General features: G+C 37.3%; 1 protein-coding gene and 1 long non-coding RNA gene across 4 annotated transcripts in view; one reads left to right on the forward strand and one right to left on the reverse strand.

Moving 5' to 3' along the window:
- The window catches only part of LOC141461368 (uncharacterized), a 214,602-nt gene that overhangs the window by 80,469 nt on the left and 106,225 nt on the right, over window positions 1-27,908 (reverse strand). The gene's annotated exons all lie outside the window — the stretch shown is intronic.
- LOC141461364 (uncharacterized) overlaps window positions 1-27,908 on the forward strand; it is a 159,285-nt gene that overhangs the window by 64,202 nt on the left and 67,175 nt on the right. Inside the window, exon 4 of the mRNA XM_074142366.1 lies at window positions 19,540-19,587. The gene's annotated coding sequence lies outside the window, so the exon portion shown is untranslated. The remainder of the gene's footprint in view (window positions 1-19,539; window positions 19,588-27,908) is intronic.

Consider the following 27,908-nt stretch of genomic DNA (forward strand, 5'->3'; position numbering starts at 1 on the left):
GAGAAAGAGAGATAAAAGAACTTCTCAAAATGGAATACTCATTTAAAGTTCAAACTTACTGGATTGCTGTTTTGTTCTAAACTCACTTTTATCGCTTGAATTTAGGCTGAAACCCATCCACCGGAAGTGCTTTAGGCTGATAATATTTTTCGAATTTTCCCGTTTGTTTTTCAGTAAATGACTTCAATTATTTTTATTTAACTTGGACTGTTTATTGTCCCAACATAAATGAAATATAAAGTTTCTACTTTCTTCCTCTTTTCGTACTTTAAGTTATTGAACTGTAACAATGAAAAACTCTCGTAAATCTGCAGAAATGCAATACTCTCTCTCTCAGACCGGAAATGTAGGTGAAAGTAAAAGGAAATAGAAAGGCCAATCTTATTTATTCTAAATAAAAAATCGGTATCCGCATAAAGTTCCGTTATGATTAAGACCAACTGTTTGTCCATGAACAAGCCTGTGTTGTTTCTGCAATCTGAGCCAAATGTTTTGTACAAAATTCTGTGAACATAAAAATAAAAAAAAAACACTAGCTCTCTAACTGATGACGATTGGTCCAGCACAGTTTTCAGCTACGTGCCGTACATCATGTCTCATTATATAAGAATGCTAATCATTTATAGCAAGAGATAGTTTCATTTGAAAAAATTTGCTTCACATTAGAAAGTTAGCGTTAGGAATTAAGAGTTAAACTGCGTAAAACTGATTCATCAGTTTCCGGCACCGTACTGTGTACTTACTGTAGTATTAAACAACAATTTGTACATGTTTACTGTCGAAACTTTATTGGCAGTACTGTTTATTGTTTTCAATTCTAATAAATTAATTGATCTTAACTAACAGTAAGGTGAAATTTAAGTTCTAATAATAATCTTGTTGTCGAACGATATGAATGACAAACTAACAAACAAACTGACAGACAAATAAACAAAATACAAAATAAAACATCTAAATCATTGCGGACCCGGACCCAAGTATGATTAATGTTCAAATAGATATGCCAGTAAGGTATGTGCGGACACTAGGACCAGCATAATCATGATACTTTTGCAGATAAAAAAGCTATGCAATGATTCACACAACTCGCGTTCACAATGTGACCTAGGCGAGATCACATATTCAAAGAATTAACAATTCGTTACACAGTTGGGGGAAATCCCCTTCAGTAAAAATGAAGAAGTTAAAAAAGAAAACGAAGTCATTGATTCAAACTCTGTCAGTTGGTCATTATATGCAAGAAGGTTCTTATTGTCTTCTATTTGTCTATTTCTATTTGCTCAAATATATTTTTAGCAAGTCATCTTAGCAATTTGAACACCTATTGCGTAAAATTGAAACACTAAAAATCAGCTGTGTCATATTACTTTCTTGTGATTGGTTAGATTTTGGATTTAAAGTTTCACCGGAAGTATCTGTTTTGAGTAAACGCTTAAACAAAGGAAGTGACGTTTTTTTTGGGGGGGGGCAGTTTAAGGTCATTTATGGATTTATCATTGATTAAAAATTAATAATTATTTACAGTTACACATGCCAAAGAGACCCCTGTGTTGAGGCCTGTAAATCAGAGTAATCTATTCTAGATTAGTTAGGGCACGCTACGTTCATGGTGGGGGGCTTAATAGCTAGGGGAACCGTTGTGCAGACTGTGTCAGGAAGAGGAGGAGACGGCCTCTCACTTGCTGCGCTATGAAATCTTTGGCTCTTTGAGGACTAAAGGAGATAGTAGCGCAAAAAAGAACTAGTAGGGAAAGTCCTCCAACCTCTTTAGGAGGGGAGGGTTCGCTTACTAGAACTAAGAAGGGGCTGGCGCAATAAGTCTTCTGTGGCTGCGGTGCCGTGAGGCGTAGGTCCCGTCCTGTTTTCTAATCTTAACCTTAATCTTACACATGCGAAGTTTAGCCAATGTCTCCCTGTCATGGGAACTAGCCATCTTCCGTATCCTAGAATCCTGGATCCCTAAGAGGAGAATTAAGGTTTTTTTTTGGTTTTTTAAGGTGCGCAACTTCAAGGGTCCTTTGCACCTTCACTATACTGGAGAACAGACACTTTACTACACGGCCTAATCTACACCTAGTCAATCTAATCGAAACTAACCTAGCGGTTGGCCTAACTGGTATTTCCTTCTAACCTAACTAACTAATGTTGGGGTGGAGTATTCGATATTCCTCGCACCCCATAGAGATCTAACCTAAATTTTAAAGTCACCTATTTACACAAAATTTATATATACACTCATACACTCATCCTAATAAATACATTCATCCTAAAAAAAACATTCTTCCTAATAGATATATAATAACAGATAAAAACTTTGAAAAACTTACTAACTACTAGTTCGAAACTGACAATACGTAGCAAAAGGCAGCTCTACTATTTAGTACTAATCCCTATAAGGTCATACAGAATAGAACTACACGGGCTATACATTTATAGCATCCAATCCCTTCAATCCAAAAATCCTTCCCTAACCCTAGCAATGCTCTTTTCTAACATCTCTAACCACACTATCCACAATAATTCCTTTTGCAATCGTCAAATCCTATTACCTAAATAATTCCCAACTCTCGGACGGTGCCTTTAGTTGAATCCCTCTCAATCCTACTAATCCTCCACGACGTTTGAAGCCAACCACTGAGCCACTGAGTCGCCTCCCTGTTCAGCTGCACAGTTAGCGACAACTGTCTCGTTCTGAACCTCCTGCTATAATCGCATATTACGACTACCATCTCTGGATGTATAATTTTGAAGTCACTTTTAATGGAAAATGTAAATTTCTATAAAATTTAATTACGCAAAACTGTGGTAACAGGAAGTCGACTAAATTGCTTCAATAGTGCCAACAATTAAATAAATAAATTCCCTAACTTTTAACTGGATAACAACCACAATGGTTGTGATAAACTGAGGAATGGTTGTGGCAGGTAGTAGTGAATTTAGAGGAACGATAAAGAGGTCCCAGAGGGGGCCTGAGATGGAGGGAGAGAGACAGAGTAGAACTGATTGATCAATTAAATAGTTTTGACTCGTGCCACAAACTGGCTTCTAGAATTAGGTCAGAAGTGTGCGCCATTGTGTAGGGAAGTTGCACTTTGTGGCGTGGGCGACCTTATTAAATGGCGTAAATAGGGAGCAAGCATGATGAATGGCGAGTGGCGCTTGAAACAGGTCCCGTCCTGTTTGTACGTGGCTAGTGTTTTACAATATACTACCCACTCATTCATGACTTTGGCATCACTTCTACGAACCTCCATTGTACAGGTAGTTTACGTCCTTCAATTAGACACCGTTCTCTAAACTTCCATAATTTCCTTCTTATTCATTTTTATTTTTTATAACTACTGGCTCTGGTAGTGGAAACAAATATATATCTAACAAAAAAATACAAAATTACAAAAAGAATAGACCAAAATATTTATTACCTGTGTTAAGATAGTTTAGTTTATGATGTACAAATTTTTAATCGCATTTTTAGCCAATGAATCAACACTGAACTATTTATTAGCCAATATATTGGCGACCGACATACAGTTCTCCTTGATATTACGAAAGAAACGGGTGGAGGGAAATATTACTAATTCTGATACGAGACAAGGAATTAGCTGAGTGATTAGCATGCTAGGTTCCCACGCTGAAATCCCGGGTTCGAATCCAGCTGCTGGTCCTTAGATTTTTCTTTTTTTTTTCTTCCTAGAATTTTACTGTTCGGATTTTCTGTAACGAGAGGACATTGTACAGGAATGGGCAGTGCACTGTAGAAAAGCGATAGACGCCAATGACCATTCAGATGTTGACATGCCTTTTTTTTATTTGCCTTTTTATTTTGGCATTGGCTTTCGCCATACAGCCAGCATCGTCTAGGTGCTTATCACTAGAATATCACTCACTCTCCATTCTTACTTATAAATACATTCGCTTCACACATTCATCCCTCTACAATATACAACTATTTACACACAAACTTACAACTAATGGATGGATCAGTACTCCATATTCCTGCCATCCTTATAGCTTAACCGAAATTAAAATCACCGTAATCCTTCTCTAATCATTTTCTTCCATTCATTCTAATCGTCTATAACTTTTAAATACACTCATATTTCTTTGCTAGCTCTGCTACAGATTTAAGCACATAGATGTTGGTGGAGAATATTATGTCTTCGTAGCGAAATGGTGCAACTAAATACCTGTATTATGTCGTCAAACATTCGTTTCCTTTCTACCACATAACGTGGACATATCCATTATTATTGTTGCAAAAAATTACAGTCATAAAGGAGGATTCGCCCTGTATTATAAAGAAAATTTGGGAATTTTATCTTTTATAGAAAAAGAGAAAAAAATTGTCAAAGTTGGGTGTTTTTCAACGTTACGCTTTTTCGTGCAGTTTTTGACGATCAAACCTTATACAACTGTCCGACCGGACAATTTTAATATGTTTGAAATCCTCCTCCCCATTGCAATCTACGCAAAGAGGAGAGGACCTTTTGTTGATTCTGTGAAGAGCCTGCTTATAAATGCCTTAAATGAATTTAAAAAGCACACCCACGGTTTTTTAATTACTGTAATTTTCTAACATGTTCTAACATGTACATTTACAGTTTTTACTTTTTAATAAAACGAAAATGTTAACTGATTTTTTTTTTTTTAATAAAACTTTTAACATTAACAAAAATATAAGACAGAATTTCATTTGTAACAAAATTTGGCAATGTATTTATGAAACAGTAGGTGTTGCCAAGTAATTTTTAAAAAAAACTAAATTCACGACAATATAAATCTCTTTACAAAGACATCTCATTCAGAAAAAAACCAAATTAGCGAATAGAAATCAGTTAAGACATTACTTGGATCTAAGTTTCTGCAATAGAGTAACCAAAATTCCCTTTTAAATTCGTGGTATACAGGTAGAAGGAAATGGAAAGTTAAAAAGAAAAAACGATATACTCTGAAGATGAATGATATTTAGAAGTGATGACGAAAGGGGAATACCTCTGGACTAGGATATCAGACTGTTTGAATGATGTAAATTATAAACTGTCTTTACAATGTAAAGATCGTTGCTAATTTAGAGGTATTTCGAATACAATAGGTCTTCTCACCAAGAGGAAATGATACTGAATTGTTGCTTGAAGATTCAGAAATGTTTTATAAAAAAAAAAGTCTAGACGTTTAATTGGCAAAATTTATAGTCTAAAGCAGGATCTATGGCCAATATGGAGGAGATATGCTCAGCAGTTTGCGATAGGAAATGGACCAAAAATGATTCAATAAAAAGCAAGCTTGGGAAGGGATTAGCTGAGTAGAGTACAATGGATTCCTGCATAGGAATTTTCCGGGTCCAAATCCACCTGGCTGGCTCTTGGATTTTCTCTTCCAAGGAGCTTTTTACGGCTCCATTGTATGGTGTTGTTCTAGAGATTGTCTAAAGCACCGTTTCCCAACCTTTTTTGACTCGCGTACCACTTGGTAAGTAAATCATGCTAAATTGTGCCACTTTGTAAAAATGATTGTATTTCGTGAAATTTGTTATTCCGAGTGTGTTATTTTATTATTATCACCTTTATTAGAGATACAATGTATCTGTTACAAGGAGTTCCAAGTTCATGTTCACTTTATAAACTTTGTAAAGTGTAAGATCTTAGTTTTAAAACTTTTTTTTAAATAATTAAAAATTGCGTAAATATTTTTCTCTTCAAAATTATTAATTAATTTACAAAGTACTTCCTTAGGATTATTATATTTGTGTCCAAATCTTCTAAATTATTTTATTTTAAGCATTCAACTACCTGTAAGTACCAATTAAATTTAATGTTGCTTGGATAGGAGCTTACTCATGCAATCAGTCTCTTTAAGCAGATTTTTACTTGGTTATAATTTAAGTTCTGTCACATGATAATTCTATTAAATTTTCTTTATCTCTTATCGATAATGATGTAGCTTTTCCTAAATTTTCTCTATAGAAGGGGGTTTGAAATCCAATTATCATTCGTTATTTCGCGTTTTGGGAAAATACTCCATGAAAGACAATTTTAATCCTTGATAAATGTGCTATTATATTTTCTCGTATATCTTGAGACAGACTAACCTTATTACTCTGTACATATTAACAACTTTACTGTATAATATTATTAATTAAAATAATTTTTATGTATTATAGAAAAAAAACGTTTCTACGATATTTTTATTATTAAATTTTTTTACAATTTTTTATGTCCGCCATTATTGATTATTTTGCGCGTACCACCAACCAGCAACCACTTGTGATACGCGTACCACAGGTTGGGAAACGCTGGTCTAAAGCATGTACTTTCCGTGAAATAGGGGCTCAACTTCATTACTTCCTGCAAGCTTTTTTGCTTTCATTCTAGACCGGTATCAAACTTCGTCCATCTTCAGAGTTTAAATCATTGTTTAATGTCAAGAAATATGGCTACCACTTATAAAACGCTTGTCACTTTATTCGACGTCAAAGTTACAGAACAAACAAAAAATAAGTATTTGATTGAGACGAGTTGTTCTTATTGACTGAAATATTTTCTTAAAGAACAATTTCAGTTAGAGAAGTCGTGTGAGAGTATTTACAGCAGATTTCTTTTGACCTTAATCTCAAAAAAGATCAGGATGCTGTACATACCAGAGACAATACTAATGATATTCCTTACACCCTAATCTTAGTCTCCCATATACGACACACATCATCCGTGGAGGTCTCTCGACAGACTGACGCCCCCGCATACACCGGAAATAACTGATACTGTCTGGAGATCGTTGAAAAAAAAAAAGAAGAAAGAAGAAAATTACATTTAAGGTCGTTTTTATGTATACCTTTATGCAAAATGACTAATTCTGCGAGTATTTAGCCGGATGAATAGGCAAGCCACTTACTTGATTCATGCTAGTCTAAATCCTGTTTTGTTTACATAGTTAATCATATTCCATAATCTATTTTCGAAACTGTCCGTCATTATTTTGAATCATCTTTATAAATAACATATTTTATATACACAGGGTGTTCATTTTATGAGGCTCAAATGCATTTCATGCTTAAACGGTTAATCTGAGCAAAAAATGGTAGAGGAAAAATTTGTTGCCCGTCACCTCTGGCTTCAGAATATATGACTTGATTTTAGTTTCCTGCCTGCATACGCGGCTGACACGCGACCAAAAGTGAGGGTTTGCAGTTGACCCCCATTTTCATATACACAGTTTTAAAGAGTATAAAAAGTTATGAAAGAAACCGGAAACCGCAATTCGATATCTTCAAAATTAAAGGTGCTAGACCATTTCAAAATCTGGTATTTTCGTATTAATCATATTTCAATTTTTTAACTTATCAAAGAGAAAGAAGAGCACGTGATAGGTCATTTTTATGTTCTGCCAAGGCAGTAAAGCTAGTATTTTTCTTAATATCGGGAAATAAGTCGTTTTCCGAGTGATTTTTTCTAAGAAAAATCAAATGTTAAGAGCTTTAGATGTTCTCAAGCATACACAAAATGGCTAAAAATTAATTTTACATTTGTTACAAACAAGAAGGTTTAATAATTATTTGGTAATTTTGGGAGAGTTGCGTTTAATTACTAAAAAAAATTGGAAATCTCCTGCCACATATTTAAGTGATCAATATCTTTCATGTAAAGAATCAAACTTATTTCTTAATTTATCAAATAATGCACTTTACTCAACTTGTGCAGCATGTACTGTGCCTTCAAAGGTGCCTCCTCTGGCTCAAAAGCCAGGTTAGCCAGGAGGTTATCAACTGCTATCTGTATCTGAGGATTCGTAATCGATTCCTTAAGGGAAGCATTTCCGGTTTGTTAGTATTTTTCAAAAAAGTTTATTATTGTTCGGATATGTTCGCGGGGACGTAAACCGGATATTAAATTTCGAACTTACGGTTTTTTTTTTTTTTTTTACAAGATAGATCAGTGGTTCCCAACCTTTTTTTTATAGGGGCCCCTTTACCCCTAAAGAAATTTCACTCGAACCGCAAACCCCTTGAAATTTATATTTTGCTCAAGGATAAATGTAACTGCGACCCCTTTGGATCTATTGCGGCTCCCCTCACTTTAAAGCTCACCCTCCAAACCTGTCCTTTTAATCATACTCTTAATGCTGGAGAGCGACTCTTGGGTAAAGCTCTCAAGGCCTTGGTTTTTCCTCCCCGAGAAGTAACATCCTTAGCCAAAGACAAGCCCCTCACACTGACACAACACGTGCAGTGCCGTTTCCTCCTCTTCCTGACAGAACCTACAAAGACTACCATCTGGGCCAGGCCCACGCGATGCATGTCTTTTCTGAGCCAGCAGTGGCCAGTTAATAGGCCTACAATTATCCTTACAGCCCCACGGCCTTGACGGATTAATTCTGCAGTCAGCCTCGGCGAATAGCCTTTAATAAACTCCCTCGCCTGTCTCTGCCCAGTGGTGGCAAGCCACCACTCCTGAGACCTACTCTGCACCCATAAGTTAATGGTCGCAGTCTTAACACCCTTCGGAACCCCAAAACAGGGCTCCGGGCCAACGAAGTGTCCCGCAGAGCCTTCCCGGACCAATAAATCTACCGCTTCGTTTCCCTTATGTCCTGAATGACCAAGTACCCAAACCAGAAAAAAAAACTTATTTTTTGGTCACTAATTTCCTTCAGGGCACCCAGACAGTCCCAAACCAGCCTAGAATTGACCTGGTAGGAACTAATAGCTCGTAGAGCAGCCTGCCTGTCCGAGATAATCACGCCCTTAGAATTAATAATTCCTCGTCCAACAGTCTCGGCAGCACAGAACCTAATTGCAGCTAGCTCAGCCAGAAAAACTGTAGGCTAGTTTCCCTAAGCTAATCGAAAACCGAATTGGGGGTCCACGTCTCCAAGTCTCCCGGTCCCCATTACAGACTTTGAAAGGCTTGTCGAAGTTATATTTGGGAGTCATAAAGTCCGAAGGCAGGTCCAGAATTGGGTCAGCCTCCAGCTCCTCGTATCACTCTTGATACGCTCCTCCATGCCTGACGGTAATGGGAGTTTGTCCTATCGTAAGCCTAATGACAACGGCCTTTGCAACGCCTCAATTAATATCTTAATCATGAGAAATAAAAATATGAAAAATATTTTGATTAATACTCGTAATATCCTATTATTTACCTAGACTTTTCTCGCACACCCCCTGGGATAGACAGTCCAATTTGTAAAAACCACTTTTTTTGGGGGAGGGAAGACTAATGGGGACCCACAATGGAGATCCCTAGCTGTATCGTTTTACAAAATTCGAAATAATTTAATGAGAGTTTAGACAAAAAAGATTCCTTAAAAATGGTGGGTCTTAATCTAACAGAAACCAGCTGGATAAAATATTAGTATTTAAATAAATGAATAAATAATAACAGCTGATTAAAATTCTTTATTTATATGGCCGTGGTAGACCTTTCTATGTTAAGGTCATTCGCAAGACTACGCTATCTCTACCAGCGGACTGGTGGTAGAAATTTTAGAACAGTATATTATATTGTGGCAGGTTCAAGGACTGTACGCCATGAGGAAGCAAAAACTAAGAATATACACTGCTGCCCTCCATTGATAAGATAAGAAACGTTAAATTGTAGTCATGACTAGTGGCTCAGTTATGGTAGGTACTTACTCAGTGCAATTCTTATCAATTACTCAATTACTATTTTTTACTACATTACAAAATTACTGCATTACTAACCATAATTATCTATACTTTTGTACCCACCCACTGAAATTGTTACTTTAATAGGTTTTCATTCATAAAATTTTCTGGTTCAGTTTTACGATCGTATTTTCAGGACAAAGAAAAATTTCAGTTTAATCCATTACGCGGAAGCATACGAGGTGTGGCCTACTAAATTAAATAGCTGTAAAACATTTTATTTTAAATTTATACATAAGTATTTAGTTATTATCACCATCAATATACACCCCTCCCCTATCCCTACAAAGCTCCATGCGAATTTACCATTGTTCGAAACAGTGCTGGAAGTCTTTTTCTGTGAGCTCCTGCATGACGCGTGCCGCTTTTCTCTTTCACAGCTTCAACGGACTCAAAATCGTGTTCCTTTTAATGTAGATTTGACTTTGGGGAACAGATAAAAGTCACATGGGGCGGCCAGGTCAGGCGAATAAGGCGGATGGCCTAAAACTGGGATGTTATTCTTGGCTAGAAACGTCTTGCGACAGACAATGCAGTGTGAGCCGGGCGCGTTGACATGATGAAGAACCCCGTGACTTGTTCTTCCACAAATCGAGTCGTTTTTTTTCCTTACTCTTTCACCAGAGTTGAGCAAGCCACCTCACCGGTAGTAATGTTGAGTAATTATAATCGATATTTTCACCCGTTTTGGACGTGGAAGGGTGACCCGAGCGGTCATCATCTCCGACGTTTTCTCGGCCATCTTGGAAACCTCTTGAACCACTCAAAAAACTTGCGCACGTGATTAACGTTCATCACCATAAACTTCTTTTAATACGAAAGATAAGTTTCAGTAGCGGTTTTATCAAGTTTTGATGTGAAATTTCACGACAATTCGTTGCTCTATTCTACAAGTGTACAGTATCATGTTTTCGGCAAAACGGAAACTAACACCTCTAGTACACAAACGACGGTTCCGGTTAGACAGATTTCTCTACAAAAACACGTGAGTCGCTGCTGCAATCGAAAGAGAAGAGGCTTTACGCTGCACAGCTGTCGCGGTCGTTAGGATTTGGCGCATGCATAGTTCTTCTGTAGCAGCATCAGTCTCGTTATTTAATGGCCACACGTCGTAGGTTTTATGGCATGTTTTCGGCTAAGGAAAATTATTGTGATTTTCTTTTTTTCTAGTTTTAAACATCGAATTTTCATTAAAATGAAAATGAAAATTGTGTGTAAGCAAAATATATTTTAAAACAGGGGAAAACCACGCGTATTTGATTTGGTCCAACCAGGGAGATTGGCTGTAACATAACGATAAAAATTTACCGGATGTACTACTTTAATAAATTGAAATTTTACTTTTTTGGGGGAGGAGATTTAAAAAAAAAAACAACAAACTTGGGTACTTAGAAACCCTTATTCCTATCAACGTCTCCTCTAGAAGAGATTATTAATTCATTACACATTATTTATTGTCTATTTTTTATGCCTTCCCTTATCTAAATACCGTCTGTAAATCACAGTATTGATTTAAATACACCCAGATGCGGGGAAATACCCACAAACATTTTTTTCAACATTGACAAATCATTTTACGTGTTTAAAAAAAAATTGCTGTTTCATTGTGATCCATTAATTTAATGAAAAGTTTTCCTTATTAACTTTTTTGGAAATTGTGTTTCCCACAGGTGAAAGAAAAACATCATTGAGTCCTACAATAAACTGATAACTATTTTGTTTGTAATCTAAAAATCTTTGTAATTTAATTCTCAATTGATTGGGAAAAAACACTTTTCCGGACTCGTAAGAGCATTAAACGGAAAATCTGCACGATTTTCCTACTCTAACGTTCCAGCAGAGTATGTCACCCGACTTTCTCTTGTTAAGGATTCTCGAAATTCTCTAAATTTTATAGTTTCATCAGAGAATTTCAAAGTTTAAAACTGATCGTTACTTTTTAGATGAAAAACTATATCAACACTTCTCTGAAAACTTCCCTAAATCGGAAAATAACGGAAAGCTGATATTACTAAGCTTTTGAACGGATGACTGCGGAGAAGTAGGCAAAGTAGCGAGGGTGTTTCTTGAAGAAATCCCAAGGGAAACCATGGAAGGCAAGTGTACAAGATTGCATACCAAGATTCTCTTGGATTTGGAAGACGCACTGGCAATGTATAGATGCCACAACTTTGGAGGACGACTGCCAGGAGGCGAACCCATTTTGAGGAGCCCAAGACTCATTATGAGTTGTTGCGCCATTAAGAAGCGGTTCTTGTTACAAAAATCACCTACCGGAAATCCCACTCTATTGAACTGATTATCCAGTTATGTCTTGGATTTTCTAGAAAACAGTTTTAACAATTCCGCTTAGTTACTTCGTATGCTGGATTTTATGCACATGTAGATCCGTAGTAACCATTTGTTTATAAGATTTTGCCCGAAAAAGGTTGTTCCTTAAAGCAGTAAAACGCAAAAGTTGAAGTAAGCTTCAATAAAAAGTAAAATTCGCTGCATGATGAAACTATAAAATTTAGAATTTCTAGAATCCTTAACAAGAGAAAGTCGGGTGTCGTACGATACTCTGCTTGAACGTTAGAGTAGGAAAATCGTGCAGATTTTCTTCCAAGTCCGGAAAAGTGTTTTTTTTTTCAATCAATTGAGAATTAAATTACAAAATTTTTGGATTACAAACAAAATAGTTATCAGTTTATTAGACTCAATGGTGTTTTTCTTTCACCTGTGGGAAACACAATTTCCAAAAAAGTTAATAAGGAAAACTTTTCATTAAATTAATGGATCACAATGAAACAACAAATTTATTTAAACACGTTAAATGATAAGCGGCAGCATTAACTGTGTAAAATTAGTAAGAATTACGTGTGTTTGTTAAAAAGAATAAGTTGGCGGAAGTGCTCATTAAACTGAATAGAAATTTTTGTTGTTTTCCTGTGAAATAATTGCTAAAAACCACAAAATGGTATATGGAAAAAAGTTAAAAGAAAATGTGGAAGCTCCCGAAGAGCCATCAGGATTGTGGATATGAAAACTCTCCTCGGCTTCGGTTGATCGGACGATGTAGAGAAAGATCTGCATCGGACCGTTCGTAAGAAGATGGGCACATCAAAGGCCGATGATCCTTAAGAATGGGAAAAACTTCTCTGAGTTCTAAGTGCCTACTCTAAAAAGATCGTTGCACCGATTAGTTTAAATAAGTAATCGATTCTCTATCGTCCAAAAAAAAAAAAATTGCTTCAAGCTTCAGAAAAAATTAATTGCCTAAACTTGTGGTAAGAAAAAAAAGTCACGTGAGCAAACAACAGGTGTCACTGCTCACCAAACATTAATCTTGTCAGTTTGTTTGTCACTAAATAAATATTGGTCTTGCGACTCCTTGATAATTGCAGCCAACAGGAAATCGAAGAGTACGAAAAACCTCATACTTCCTCAGCAGTAAAAGGAAATGAAAAAAAAATTAATAGAATACAAAATGTTCGTCATAATGGGAAAGAACAGTGAGCCAATCAAACGAAACAAATCGAACGAACAAAAAGAAAAGAAAAAAGTTATTCTTTTTTTTTTTTTTTTTTTTTAATTTGTTTATTTATTTTGCAACTATAATAGATATAACAAGCAAAAGGGATGAGAGTAAGGAAATGGCGCAAATACACGGGCACGCACATATATGCACTTATATACACGCGCGCGCATATGCATGTGCGCCAAGAGGCGTGAGTGGAGTGAACGACGACCATCCAGTGATGGAAGCCGTTAGTTCGCCTGATTGGCAAGCTTACACAGCAACCATCCTAGGAGGTCGGCGTTGTGTTGAGATGGTCGCGTGGCCACCGCCGCTTTAGTCTGCGATGAGGATTAGAAGGAAGTGTTGTGGTAGACATGTTGTGGATAAGAGGGTTGTAATGACTGTGTAGATTTGAGTGGAGTTTTGTGTAGCGAGATTGTGCTATTTCAGAAACGAGAGGAATATTGAGATCAGTGTGTATTGTATGATTGGAGACGTAGAAAGGAGCGTTAACTATTGTTCTCAGGATTTTTGATTGTAAGGTCTGAAGTCGGTTGATGTTCGATTTTTTGGCACTTCCGTAGAGTTGTATTCCGTACGTCCATATTGGGGCAAGTAGAGCGGTATATAAAGATCGTTTGTTCGTCAGGGTCAGTTTTGATCGTTTGTCGAGTAGCCTTTTCAACATTTTATATCGGAGATTGAGGTCAATTCGTTTGAGTCTCGTGTGTGGGTTCCACGTCAGTCGTTTGTCAAGATGTAGTCCGAGATATCGTACTTGGTTAGTCGTTGGTATAGAAGTATTGTGGAAGGAGAGAGGAGGGAGAGTTTTCTTGTTTAGAGTGAATACTATGTATTTAGATTTTGATTCATTCACTTTGATTCTCCACTTTTGCAGCCAAGGCTCGAGAAGATTTAGGTGAGTTTGGAGAGCACGGCATGCTATTACAGGATCTAGATGAGGAGAAAGGATTGCAGTGTCGTCGGCGAATGTGAAAGTAATTGTAGTCGGGTGAGTTGGTAAGTCGGCAGTATAGAGAATATAAAGTAAGGGGGCTAGAATGCTTCCTTGAGGAACTCCAGCAAGTATTGGAAGGATAAGAGAAGAAGAAGAACCTTGTTTAACTTGGAAGAAACGGTCGGAGAGATAAGACTTAAGAATGAGATAAAAGGTAGAAGACAGTAGGCGTTTGAGTTTATAAAGCAGCCCTGCGTGCCATACCCGGTCGAATGCCTGAGATATGTCAAGGAAGACACCCGGGCAATACTGCTTTAATTCAAGGGAAGTAGCGATTACATCAACTACTCGATGTGCTTGGAGAACAGTCGAGTGGCAACTCCGAAATCCGAACTGATGGTCAGGAATGATATTTAAAGGGGCTATTTCAGTTTGGAGGCGGAGTAGTAGAAGTTTTTCGAGGACTTTCCCCAGGATGGGTAGAAGGCTGATTGGTCGGTAAGAGTTGGGGAAATGAGAAGGTTTATTTGGTTTAGGGATCATTGTTACAGAAGAGAATTTGTAGAGAATAGGAAAGTAAGTGGTTCGAAGTACAGAATTATAGAGAGTAGTTAGAAATACTATTGCTTTCCTGGAGAGTTGTAAAAGGATGTTAGCAGTAATCAGATCATAGCCCGGACTTTTCTTTTTGGGAAGACAGTTGATTACGTCCATGATGTCTTTAGGAGTGAATGGCTTAGGAGGAGGTGAAAGTTGTAGAGGGATTTCCAGTTCTTTGAGAATATTTTCAGTATGTTGTAAGTCTTGTACGTCGGGATGAGGAGTGAAGACTGTAGAAAGATGTTCGGCAAAGTACTGGGCTCTCTCTTCGTCGGATTTAGCCCAAGAATTGTCCGGGCGTCTTAGTGGGTGAGAAGTTTTTCTGTATTTGAGAATTCTTTTGGTTGCTGTCCACAGAGAGTTGTCTTCAGTTGTAAGTGATTGTGTATAATCAGAGAATTGGTCGTTAAAGTAGTCCCTTAGTTTTGTTGTCAGTTCTCTAGTAAGTTGGTTAAACAGTCTTTTGTGAGAGGGATATCTGGTGCGATGCCAAAGAGCTCTAGCGCGACGTTTGCGCGTTATCAGTTCTCTCAAGTGAAGAGGTAGATTGAGAGGTAATGGTGCAGTTCTGTTATGTGAAGTCCGTTGAGTAGAATGCCAAATACTTTGCTGAATAGCGGTAGTCAAGTATGCCACGTTATCGTCTAGTTGTTGAGGAGTTTTTAAGGACACATTTAAGTTCAGTTTTTCGTCAAGAGTTTCTCGAAATAAGTCCCAGTCAATAGTTCCGTTTATTAGGGTTTGTCGGGGAAGAGCTTGTTTCGGGTGAATGTCAAGGGTTAGAATGACGGGGCTATGATCTGAAGACAAGTCGTTTAATGTTTGTATGTCAGTGTGTAAAGAGGTAATATTAGAACAGATAAAGAAGTCAAGAAGGTCAGGTCTTTTGCGAGGAGAAGTTGGCCAGTAAGTCGGTTGAGAAGGGGATAAGGAAATGTAACTATTTTGATTGAGGATAGTGCAAAGAGTTCGACCTCTCGGATTCGCCACCCGGCTGCCCCAACTCGGATGCTTAGCGTTGTAATCGCCACCACATATGAAACGAGACCCAAGAGAAGAGAGAAAGGATGAGAAATCGTTTTGATGGATATTGTGGTTAGGAGGACAGTAAACAGCTGCAAAAGTGTAGGAGAAGGGCTCTGTCAGTAAAGAGACTACTGTAGATTGTAGGAAGGGTGTAGCGTTGTAGGGTATTAAGAAATGTTGTAAAGAAGTTCGAATAAGTATTGCAGTTCCTCCGTGTCCAGTTCCGTCAGGGTGATTGGTCTTGTAAGTCGTGTATCCTGGGATGAAAAATCTTGATCTGTCAGTGAAGTGCGTCTCAGTTATAAGGGCGATGTCAATACGTTTGTCTCGTAGTAATATTTCTAGTTCATGTCTGCGGTTAGTCAGTCCATTAGAATTCCAGAGGATGATGGTAAGAGAGTGTTGTGAAAGAGCCATTAAGGAGATTGGTTAGGAAGGAGTCTGGAAACGACAGTTGTAAGGAGAGATATCAGAGGTGTGATGAGGGATTTGAAGTCTGTTAAGAAGCTTGTGAGAAGTGTATTGATGTCTCCTGTGGATGAGGTCGTGGGCATTTGAGAAATAGGAGGCGGCTGAGGTCCCGCGGCCACCCTTGCATATGATAGATTTTGGTTAGTGATGGGAGTATGCAGAGGAGGAAAGTTTCTTGACTGTTGTGTTGTCGGCGGTGGTTGTGGAGTACTCTGTTGTGCTGAGCGATGTTCGTACACGGGAGGCTGTCTCCGAGCTCGCTGCAACTCTCTGTACACCATACACCCTTTATAGCTGGCTGTATGGTCGCCGCTGCAGAGAGCACACTTGGCTGGTGTGGTTGGCATCTTGCCGCAATCTTGAGTAAAGTGCTCACCGGCACATTTAACGCACCTTGGTTTGTGCTGGCAGTAGCTCTTCGTGTGCCCGTACTCCTGGCAGCGCTTGCACTGCACAACAATCCGTTGCTTGTGTGGCTCTTCGACCTTAATTCTCGAGTAACAAAGAGTTTCTATATTAAAAACATCTCTGTTATTTGGCCGTGGCTCGAGATCCACAAAGAAGAGAGGCAATGTCTGTTTGGTGACTGGGTGAATAACTGGTGCCACATTTCGAACAGTGTGGCCCAGCTCATTAAGTTCTTCCTTTATATATTCTACGGGCACGCTTTGGTGGAGGTGTCTTAAGACTACCCTGTAGGCTTTGTCCTCCTCCAGTTGGAATGTGTGGTAGTCTGCTTTATTTTGTTTGAGGTACCTGATGATACCCCTGTAGCTGTCGATTGTTTTTGCGTGTATGACTAGATCTGTGATTCTTGCTTTGCATATAAAGGTATCTCTTCCCACGAGTTGCGATAATGCAGAGCATAAAACAGTGTACTGACTGAGGTTTTTCACGTAGATAGGAGGTGGCTTGTGGACACGTATTGAGGCGGGCGCTGCAGTTTCCATGTCCTGTAGATCAGCCAAAGGAGCGAAGGGATTATTGGTTAGCACTCCTGGGGGAGCTGTTACAGTCGCTGAGACTTCAGGTTTCTGAGCGAGGGGTGTTGCTGGCTGAACAAAAACAGGAGGGTTTTGCGGTTGATCCGCAGTGCAGGTTGCAGTGCGCATGGGGCACTGAGGACTCTTCTTGGCAGAGGCGTTCCGTGAACTTTTGGTTTTTTTGATTTTTTTGGGGGAGACACCGGAAGGATAGTTCCTCTTGTAAGAAGTGGACGTAGTGGACTCGTTGTCCGTGGAGGTAGCTATTACTGTGCGGTCACTAGAATTGCTCATCGTGAAAGAGAAATAAATAAGAGAATAACAATATAAACAGAAAGAGAGTAATAAAAAGTTAATAAACAAAAAAGAAAAGCGAACTAAATGCGTATGTACACAACTTAACACTAATAATAATATTTACAATAATATTTACAATTTAACATATGATTATAATTATAAACAAAATAATTAAATTACTGTCCAGGTTAAATTTGTACAATTACTTTTTGAACTTTTTTAAAATAAGTTCTACTGCTATTATAGTTTATTAGATCCTAAAACCGAAATACTCACTAAAAATAATAAATGTCACATAAAACTAGCTAATAATATTGTTAATAAATTGTCACTAGGAAAAGAAGGAAAAAAAAAATCAAACTTCCGAACACAATGTACCGGAGAATGTTTTAGAATCAAGTACCACTTGAGGTAAGGTACTTACTTACCAAAAATCGGCACAAATAGTCCATAAATCACCAAAAACTTTTAATTTCAATAAGCACAATAAATAATCGCGTCTTGCTTACATTAGAGCAGTCAGCTGACTCAAAAGTTATTCCTCCCCTTGCATCACCTACTTCTCGAAAATGAAAACTTTTTATCATGAAATTCTCTTAGTTTTTTTTAAATTCCTGCTTCTGCAAGGGAATTTCATAATATTATGAATTTATTTTCTATAATTACAAATAGGACGTACAAAATTGAGAAAGTCGATAGCATTGTATATCTGCGATTCCCTAGCAGGGACGTCTCGAGTGAGATCAACAGGTGTGGATCATATTCTCGAATAAGGGCTACTTTGGCCTTTATAGGCGCCTGAGAAATAAGTTGTTGGACAGGGCTCTTTTTCGCCCTCCGAAACCTGAGGCAGATGAACAACGCCTTTTACTGCTCAAAAGAAAAATACTTCGTTAAGATCTTCAGCCCAATACGTGAGAACAAGATTTGGCGACGCAGAACAAACAGAGAGAGAGCTGGTATGCTCTGATGAAAGAGCCGCAAATATCAGGCCTGAATGGGCCCGGACTTGTGGTCCAAGGAAGAGATCCTTTACAAGCTTCTACAGGAAGTCCCTGACCACAAAAAAGGGGGACCTAAGCTCAGATGGTTTGACAGTATGATGCTCAGGCAGCTATTGCCTGAAACTGGATGGCAGTTGCAATAGAGAAGAGACGACTGGCGAAATAAGATCGAGGAGGCCAGGCCCTAATTACTTAACTGGGTTCTAGTGCCAATCAGAGAGACAGTTACGTACAATTAGAGTTCTGGGTCTTAACGAATAACAACATAATCTAATTACTGTTCAGTATTTTGGGTAACTGAATCATTATTTCAATAAGATGAAAAAAATAAATACCAATTTCAGTCGTGACATTTATTGTGCCGAGCTTTCCACAGTCCTGAAGATGACCCTAGTTCCTACGTCGAAAGCTCGCTGCACAATAAATAAATATGACTGAAATTCGCATTTACTTTTACATCCAACAGAATGTAATTTATGCGAGGTGAGATTATCTTATCACTTATTAATTTAGCGCATCTTTAATTTACTGATAATTGTTCAGTAAAAATGTGTAGTTACATTTTTTTTTTTTTATTATCTACAATATTTATTTATAGTTTCTTTATTATAATATAATGCACAGAAAATTTAATCTGTAGCTGCATTTCTAGTTATACTGCGGCCAGTAATGTGTCAGCTGATTCAATCGAAAAAGAAACTATTATTAATCAGCTGATGATGTGAAACTGAAATATGTTAATTTTTGGACAATAAATTTTTTGTTAGGGACAAAATTAATGGATTTATTTTTTGTTTTTTAATAAAAAGGAATCATAAGCTCATAGGAGCTTAAGAAAATGGATTTTTTTTGTCCCCTTTTTGTAGGAGCTTCTTACAGTTTACTGCCTGGTGATGGACAGAGCAGAAGAGAAAACTGTCAGGAGCTAAGCAGCGTACTGGAAAGAAGCTCCGGCGCCCATGAAATCAATTTTTTGATGCTCCTTTAATTTAAAAAATAAAAAATAATAATAGAATCTTGTTTTATATATTTTACAGACCCGCAAGTGCTTTCGCAGAACTAGCGGTTTGGTTGGAGCTAGTAAGGTAAGTGAGAAAGATAAATGGATTTGAAACTGTTTACAATTTGAGCTCCATCATTAAGTTGTGATCCTAATCAATCAGATAAGCGTGATTGTATGTTTAAACCAAGCCAATACACTATTTTATTAAAGTTAAAATATAGTTTTTTTAGTTGTAAGGTGAAACAAGTCCAAAACTATGACTCACACATTACTCCAGTCAAGTAGTTTGGTTGTTACCTTGACCAAGGTCTCGCTGACTCTCCTAACAGTCGACTAGAGAGGGTGGAGAGGGTTTGAGTGAGAGAGAGGTCTTTCCCAACTTGTTTCCTAGTACCGGGCCTACTGCTGCAACTTGACAACACTCGGTGAAACACAAACTTTTTGTTTTTTGTTCTTTTTGACGGCGCGGTGATTCTAAGAGCTGTGGGTGGACTAAATCTACCGGGTATACCGGGAAATCCTTACACATTTCACAACTATAATTCAGACAATGTAGACTATTTACACATATCTAGAGTGTTTAGCGTGTCATAGTTATGACGTCATAATTTTGTTGCTGAAAAAAAGTAGACAAAATTCTTAAAAATGGACTCAAAATTTGGGAAAATTATTTTTACACGAGTTTCTGCAACTCTAATTGCTAATTTTCTCGTATAACCTATTATTTGTAAGACGATATAGAAAGAAACGACTCGAAGAGGATGAAGAAGTGACGTCGTAAAGACCATTCATTTTCAATCAATCAATTATCTGCAGAATCCCCAAAAGATATTTACACATTCTTAGTTAAAGTAATGGATATTTAAAAGAAGAACAATAAATGTTACTGTACATAAGTTGCACAGATATAAATAGATATTTTATTTTTAAAATAAGCCGATAATAGGGCCAAAAAGTCAAATAAACTTATCATTTCCTCCAGCAGTTCCCACCCACACAATCCTTCCGTTCACAATAAATCCAAGAAACTATTTACGTAAATCAATTGTCGTCATAAAAATAAAAAAAAAAGAATCTTCACACCTTCAACGGAAAGGTGTACGTAGATGTCACACATCTTACCTTTCCGATTGTGATTGAACGGATAACATAGTTTTGATAATCGGTAAACATTATTTCCAAGTAGAAGGTTAGATAGTGGCTCACGTAGACCGGACGGACGCTGGAATCTACGTCACCAGCGTGTATTGCAAATAAAAGCAAAAGTAGAGATAAGACTGGCTGGAGAATATTTTTAAACGAGCCACTTTGGGTGATATTAATAACTCCTTAAAGGAAGAGAGATATCAAAAAAATGAAGATAAACATTGTTGAAGTATTTTCTCTCTAGTTTTGATTTTATTGCCGCCTTACCCCTTAAATCGGGGGTAGAAAGTGGCGATTTCCTTTTGATACCCATGTAATTAAAACTAATGAAGAAAAATGATTTTAATTTCACTTCACCCACAAACATACGGACAGTACAGAGACATTTCAATCAAAACTCCTCCGACTTAGATAGGTGACGCTCCTTTCTACGGGTGACTAACCTCACTCTTCATAACGACCTCAACATCTCCATTCGTACACCAACTCGTCAAGACTAAATACTAAAAGTTCCATACTGCTCTCTCTCGACTAGCTCTAATCCTCTTGTAGTGTCTCTCGCCTCCTCCGACATCCCTAATACTCCTCGCCGACTGAATTGCCAGTACAATACTGTTCTCTCTAATTGCTCTAATCCTCTTGTACTGTCTCTCGCCTCCTCTGACATTCCTAACAATCCTACTCGCCTACTGAATCGCCAGTACTATACTGTTCTCTCCACTTGCTCTAATCCTCTTGTACTGTCTCTCGCTTCCTCTGACATTCCTAACAATCCTACTCGCCGACTGAATTGCCAGTACAATAATGTTCTCTCTAATTGCTCTAATCCTCTTGTACTGTCTCTCGCCTCCTCTGATATTCCTAACAATCCTACTCGCCTACTGAATCGCCAGTACAATACTGCTCTCTCTACTAGCTCTAATCCTCTTGTACTGTCTCTCGCCTCCTCTGACATTCCTAACAATCCTACTCGCCGACTGAATCGCCAGTACTATACTGTTCTCTCCACTTGCTCTAATCCTCTTGTACTGTCTCTCGCTTCCTCTGACATTCCTAACAATCCTACTCGCCGACTGAATTGCCAGTACAATAATGTTCTCTCTAATTGCTCTAATCCTCTTGTACTGTCTCTCGCCTCCTCTGACATTCCTAACAATCCTACTCGCCTACTGAATCGCCAGTACAATACTGCTCTCTCTACTAGCTCTAATCCTCTTGTACTGTCTCTCGCCTCCTCTGACATTTCTAACAATCCTACTCGCCGACTGAATCGCCAGTACTATACTGTTCTCTCCACTTGCTCTAATCCTCTTGTACTGTCTCTCGCTTCCTCAGGTATTCTTAATAATCCTCCTCGCCAACTGAATCGCCAGTGGCCCCCTCGTCCTCCTCGCAGTCTGAAGACCTAAACGTCATTCTTCTCCTTTAGAGAGCGCTACCGCTGGGTAGTTTCTCTCCTCCTGCTCTCCTCCCGTACCAGTTCATCATACTCATCATATTTACTGATTGTATACAATGTATACAGATTGTAAATTACAAAATAAATTTTTAAAAAAATATTACTTTAATATTTCAAACCGTTGCCAAGATATTCAATCATAAAGATTAAATTTTTGTCGTTTTTTTTCCTATTTCTCTGTTTCATCAACCAAAATTAAAAGCGGATTTTCTTATTAATTTCTAATCAATCAAATGCTGATAAAACTTAAAGCCATCAGGGACTTAAAAATCAGGTAAAACATCATTAAAACAAAAAATATATATTCCAGTTCATTGACAAAAAGCCGATAAAAATTCATTCACAATGAATATGTTTTAACCTGATTTTTAAGTCCCTTAAGTCCCCCGATTTGGTGGCAATAAAATTTAAAAAAAAAGCACTAACACTATCACAAACTAGTGAGAAAATACTTCGCCAAATTTTATATTCGTTTTTTTTAAATCTCTCTTCGAAATATGGACTATGTAGAACGATACATCAAGTACCTCGCTACTGGTTTCTTTAGTTAGTGTGAATCAAGTCACAACCACCTCTGCAGACGAATAGGCAGCTATAATGTGGACACGGTGCACAGGCACAGGAGAGTTAGGAACTCCCTGAATTGAAATCTTTCTTATAAGCTAGGGATTTTTCATTGTTTTTCCCTTTAGTATAAATTTCAATTCATTTCATTTGTTTGTACAATTTATGTCTGGAGCTAATAGTACTTAACTGGTACTCCAATGTATGTATGTATGTATTTTGTATATTAAATAAAACGTTTATCTATCTATCTATCTATCTCTCTTCGTTTAAGGAGTTATTATATCACCAAAAGTGGCCCATTTAAATGGGACACCCTGTATATGCTTCAGACATACAAACCGACTTGGGACAAGTCAGGATTTAAAATGGAAGGGAACGGTTCATCTTTTTCTTTGTGGTGATGGGGGTAACAGATTCTTAATTCCAAAGGGAAGATAGATTATATTATTATTAATATTTAGCTTTTTAAATCTTCTATTTTGGATGGGACAATGTGTACTCACACATATAAACCATGCGAGTAAGAGTGGGGGTAAAAATACCTGAATTCCATTGGTAGATCAAAAGTCTAGAACAAATACGTAATACGTTCATATCGTAGGTATTTCCTCAACTCAATATTCAGTGAACGAACTCTTTGCAACGGAAGACTTGATAATGATTAGAGAGGGTAACCCCTAATCATCATGGAGTGGCCTTTACATCCATTTCCCTTTATGTATGATTTTTTGTTTCTGATGATGATTTTATTGGTACAAAACGTTAAGAAACTTGGAACACCCCCCCCCCCAGACGGTGGATTCTTAGCCGGACGGTGACGTCATTAAAATTGGTATCCTTTTGGCGGCACCGGCCGTTTCCTGCGCTCGCACAGCCAATGTGATTCCAGCGGTAATGACTGACTGCACGTAATTGTGAATGACGCTCATTGTCCCATTATTATTACGATGGGTGTATGATGAGAGCGGATGACGTTCGCATATTATTACTATTCGAAACTTTACTAACCACACTAGTTTTTTGTTTTAATTTTTATTACTATCTATTTATTACTATCATTATAGATATTAGACTGTCTCAATGCAACAGAATTTGTATCAATTTTTTAAAATGTTTTTTCTTCTAACATACTTTACTATAAATTTCTCATATTAACCATTAAATAAAATACAAGACCTAGACCAGGGGAATCGAATCCACTAACCAACAATACATCTTAGCTTTGCGGGTCTAGTCTATAACCGCCTAACGAACTTTACTATAAATTTCTCATATTAACCATTAAATAAAATCCAAGACCTAGACCGGGGAATCGAATCCACTAAACCATCAATACATCTTAGCTTTGCGGGTCTAGCCTATAACCGCCCGGCTACCGTGGCGCCCATATTACTCCTTAAATGACGACACTTCAGAGCAAAGATTCTCAGCCTACCACTTTTCAGCGTAAATAAAGCGTTTTTCTAACTGTAAAAGAAAAAATTACCACGAACGTCGCTTTGGTCTATAAGAGAACATCATGTTTTTACAAACGAGCCATTTTTTTCAATGACCCTCTGGCGGTTTTGGTAAGCACAGCTGCGATTATTATCCACAAGTTCTGATCTGTTCCGTAATTCGTGATGGCCACATATTTTAGAATAAATCGCTAAAAAAATTTGGAAACTTTCTTTTATAAAATAATTTGGTAAAGAATAAAATTTTTAGCAAGACCAAGAAACAAAATAATAATGACAAATTTGGTATTTTCCCTGAGGTCGGATCTCCTTTGTTTTGCTCACCGCAAAAAAAGTAATATGCGCACGGACTTCCGCCCATTTTTCGTGACATCCTATTCTATTAAATGTCGTGTTCAGTATGTTTAACTATGTATAGAAACGTGTGGGGGCCAATCGGAACTTTGTTCTTTACTTTTCTAGTTATTATTTGTTTTCCACTGGGTTATTTTTTTTTTTTTTCTAGCATCTCACATTTTTAGCGTAGTTAAGGTAATTAAATTTTCTCGAAAATCACAATTTGTCGATATATCATCGACATTAGTATCGATATATCATCAAGGACAGCTTTATTGAGTCTACTATTTATTTGTAAAAAAATATAAATTAAAAAAAAGGTACATGACCGTACTGTGGACAGGCGTTAGAAAGTTCAACGCTAAATAGACCTGTAGTAACATGCAGTAAACGGACATGTAAGAACAGGTTGCGAGTTTAAGACGTCTGCCATCAAGACCAAATTTTACCAACCAAGAGTTGCCAACCTTAATAAACAATATTATAGTTTTTATTTTCTTCTACTGCAATGTGATAGTGAAAGAAACTATTGTGTTTGCGCCATATTTTCGGATTTAAGTTCGTTTTTTTTTATCGGAAGTGATTTTTGAACAGAGTTTAAGCGTAATAATTTTATTTTCTATAATAATCATTTTTTTTTATTAAACAGTGAAAATATTTGCTTAATAATTCCATGTGGAATCATTTTTGGTTCCAAAGTTAGATTTTCTAATTTTCTATCTGCAAGAAACGGAAGTACTGAGTGTGAGGCAAAAGTTTTGATAAGTAATTTTCACCGTTTTGAGGTGCGCTGAGTTTTGGAGAGCACAAACATTGTATTTTTTTTACTAATTTAAGTTTTAAAAATTTTTTAAATTACAATCTTCCGGTAGTCCAGGATAAAAATGGTGGTCGCAGTTACTGATAAGGGCTGTTTACCTTATTTTTATTAATTTATTTTTACGTTTTGCCCCTTATTTGGGTTTTAAGGAGCAATTAGGGATCATTTTGCATTAAGCACAGTTTAGAATTAAGGGGAGACACCTGAGCTTATCCTTGGATATAATTATGGTCACCCTTTTTAAAAATCGTTGCGAAAGACAGCCCTTTATGCCCTATGGGCTTATTAGTTGAGCTCGTGCGAAGTAACCATGAACACGAATAATTGGGGATAAACTTCGCTAAAGAAATTTATTGAATTGGGCTACAAGACGATTTATCCTCAAAGAACTAGTAGGTTTTTTTTAAAAAAAGTTCTGAATTTAGGGAGTTCAAAAAATGTATTTGTCTAAGGGAGAGTGGTACTAACATTATCTTCAAAAAGTCGCTCAGGATATCGAACATCTACTTCAGTGTGTCCTTATGAGTTTAAATATTGGAACTTTAAGTGTTGTTCATGTTGTAAAGCTGGGATAACCTCGGGGATTTTAAGGGAGCGAGTTTAGTCAAAGAAAAAAGGGAAAAATGATACAGGAAATGGCAAAGTCAGTACTATTTTTAATATAGATTTTCTTCTATGAGCAATACTCTTTAAAAATGAACTAAAAAGGAAGGTACAAATTCTGAAGGAGATCAAAAATTAATAAATAAATAAATCCAATAACTCAGGTAGAAGCTGAAAGATTGCACGTGCGTCTAATTAAAAAGGTTACCTCATAGCACCTGTGAGGTAAATAGCTAGCATAATTCCCTAGTTTCGTTTAAGAAAAAAAAAAAATATTCCACCTGCAAGACTCAAGATCATTGTTAGTGTACGGAAAGTATAGAAAGAAAGGATCAAGTCTAAATAAACAGGATAGAGTCCGGAGGCGTGGTATGGAGAACAGCAGTCTACACCTGTCCGACACGCAGCTACAAGGTAATGCGTGATTCATTAATTGAGACATATAATTATATTAAAATTTCTTATTAATCGCATTTTTGTTCATAATTTGAATATTTATTAAATAATTAATTATATTTAAGTTATAATGGCATTTTGTTTACTAAGAAGGGGACAGCACAGGGCTAGGGATCACTAATTTCAACACTTTTTGTTCGATTCTACATCGAAAAATATTAGATCGATGTTCCGGGCAGTACCCAAAAGGCTGGACCCCAAATACAAATACTTTATGCAAACCATCAGCCCTAGTTCCTTAATTGATACCCTAAAAACCAAACCTAAAATATAACCTCCCCACTGTGAACTGCCTCCTGTATTCCAGTTCTTATGTGAACCAGATTGTTAATTGTAGTTGAGGTTGATGTCGATGAGTTCAGCCACGAAAAGGAGATTTATGTAACTATTAATTTATAGGAATAGAGCGGAATATTGTGATTTGATTAGGGAGGCTGAAGGGCTGGCAATAGAATAAAGGATAATATTACTGACTAAAAGTAGAATGGCTATTAGCATTAACCCAATAGATTAGATTAGATTATCGGGACGGGACCTACGCCCCACGGCATCGCAGCTACAAGAGGCTTATTGTGCCTTCCCCTTTGGATCAAGTAGACCAAAGCTTCCCTACTAAAGAGGTTAAGGACTTTCCCTACTAGTTCTTTTTGCGCTACTATCTCCTTTGGTCTTAAAGTTCCAAAGGTTTCATAGCGCCATCGAACAGCAGGTGAGAAGCCGTTTCCTCCTCATCCTGACCCAATCTGCACAACGGTTCCCCGAGCTAATAAGCCCCCCACCGTGTACAGATGACTGTGCCCTATGTGTACTGTGTAAATTTATTAGGGTGTAACAGTATATATTGCTCATGTTCATGTTGTTAGGCTGAAATACCCGCAGGGACACCAAGTACCCTGAAGAAGTGGCTAATCCACTTTCCCCTACGAGGATTAACCAAGTAACTAACTAGGGTTAACTAAATATAAACGATTTCTAAAAGAATTGGCCTGAACAGAATGACGAGTAGAGTGACTTCATGAAGAGAGTGTAAGAATGAATCCTCAGTGAGTGAACGCAATGTCTGAATGTGATTGAGTCCGATGCTAGGTCAGCTTCTGATGTTCTGAACTAAATATAAACTATTTCTAAAATAATTGGCCCAAATGGATGACGAGTAGAGTGACGTCGGGAACAGAGTGTAAGAATGAATCTTGAGTGAATGCAGGTAGCATACTGTCTCGCTATAGGAAATTGTAAATGTCATGATATTAAATCATTACAGTTCACGGAAATCGAAAAAGATACAAGCGGAAAGTAAGATGCATAATTAAAAAGTTTTAATAGAAAATTCAACATTACTTTGATAATTAAGATTAACTTGAATTCCGATGATGTTAGATGCCTCCAGGCACATTCACGGAAAAGTACAAAGTACGTATTTACACTTATGACAATCACTTATAAGGGAATTTCTGTCTGCAGTGCCGGGAATCATTGGCAATTGTTCAAACAAATGATTCCTCATACTTTAAGGAAGTTTCCTTATTGGTGAAATTATTTTCTAAATGCCAGTGACGTAG

Source organism: Rhodnius prolixus, unplaced genomic scaffold (assembly GCF_049639745.1).
Source record: "Rhodnius prolixus isolate KJV_2025 unplaced genomic scaffold, Rpr scaffold_6, whole genome shotgun sequence".
NCBI lineage: Eukaryota > Metazoa > Arthropoda > Insecta > Hemiptera > Reduviidae > Rhodnius > Rhodnius prolixus.